Raw genomic sequence first — 1,842 nt, forward strand, 5'->3', positions numbered from 1 at the left:
CTTAAGAAAAATTGATTCAGTATCTAATGGATAGTTGATACCTGTCACAACACAGCATTTTATATACTGTTAAGTGAAACTGCAATACAATCTAAGTTTATGTTGGGAGTGTTTGCTGTATAATTGGATTTAATGAAATGTTTAGGCATGACGTTGAGTAGATAATTAAAAAGTTTTAAAAATTGATTTCTAATGAGACTCTGCAGTGTGAACCAAATTGTTAAGGTAATTTTTTCATTGAAGGGTGCTGCTTCATGTCTCTCAAGTTATGCTTTTAGATAACTTCCTATTTATTGAGGCATAAAATTGATCACATCAATGAATATAAACTATCACAGGGTAATATATATTAAAATAGTATTTAACTAATATCCATTTTAAACTCCCATCTCCCAGTTTTATAAGCTCAGGAAAATCCATTTCCCACAGACAAATATCACCAAATCTCACCAAAAGAGAATAATACTGAAAGGACAGAATTTATTATATTTATACTAGTAGCAATTAATCAAAGCCTCTCTTGATGCCTATCTAGAATCATTATTACAGCTACCGATTTGAAAATTAATGTAATGTTGAAAACCTGCATGAGAGTTTCTGCTCACTACCGATTGAATCCATGCCCACAGTTACAGATTCCTTGAGTGACTTGAATTTTTGTCTTCATCCAATTGCATAAACTTCCTCAAGCTACATGTACTGTCATGAGCCCAGGAAACATATTCTTCTACTTTCCATCGCTAGAAAGAAATGCTAGTACAAAGGAACTTTCAGTAGCTTTGGAAAAGTTGATTTTCTGAACTATCTTTGCTACTGTATCGAAGTACAATTAACTTTTGTGATTGATCTTGTATCCTGCAAACTTGTTGAAATTGTTTTAGTTCCAAAAGCTTGTGTATTTTTGATGTACAAGATCATGTCCTTTCTTCCTTTCCTGTCTTTCTTTTTCTTTTTTCTTTCTTTTCTCCTCTAATTGCCCTGGTAACAACCTCTAGGACAATGTTGAAAAGAAGTGGTGAAAGCAGACATCCTTTTACTGCACCTTTATATATTTAAACAAATATTAATTTATCACATGATATACATTTGTTTACTCTAGTCATTATTAATAATCTCATTGCCTATATGAATATGTTGGCAGTTTTAAACCAGTGCCTGAATTAAAATACAGTGTTCTTTACTTTCTATAGTTATCAACCATTCTATCAAAAGCATTTCATACAAACATTTTAGGCTGTGAGAATGATTGGTAGAACTGAAATTTCTATATAAAAATATTACTCCATTTTTAGAAAATTCGTATAATAAGAGCCATAAGATTAGTTCATATCAAGCATATAACAGCATGAATAGGTTTCAGTGGACATTATTTGCATTGTTATGCCTATTTGTATCTTGTTCTTTTAAATACATATGAATTTTACGATTATAATAAGTCTTTAAATGTGTCATGCTGATTTTTGGCATATAGTTCGTGGTTTTATACAGTCAAAGCTATCGATTTTATTTGTTTTTAAACATTTTTAACAGCATTATTGAGATATAATTGACATTCAGTAAACTGCACACGTTTAAAGTGTACAATTTGGTAAGTCTGGACATATGTATACTCCCAAGGAAGTACCACCATAATCACAATAATCAATTCTCAATGATTTCTCAGAGTTTCCTTGGGCCTCTTGTTATGTCCTTCAGTCCTGGTCCCACCTGCCTCCCCATCTCTTTCCTCTGCTGCTTTTTACAGCCAACCATCTTTCATCTGGCTTGTTTTACTCAGCATGAGTTTTTGAGATTCACCCACACTATTATTCATTCCTTTTACTTCTGGGTAAAATTCCATCT

Source organism: Suricata suricatta, chromosome 10 (assembly GCF_006229205.1).
Source record: "Suricata suricatta isolate VVHF042 chromosome 10, meerkat_22Aug2017_6uvM2_HiC, whole genome shotgun sequence".
Classification (NCBI taxonomy): domain Eukaryota; kingdom Metazoa; phylum Chordata; class Mammalia; order Carnivora; family Herpestidae; genus Suricata; species Suricata suricatta.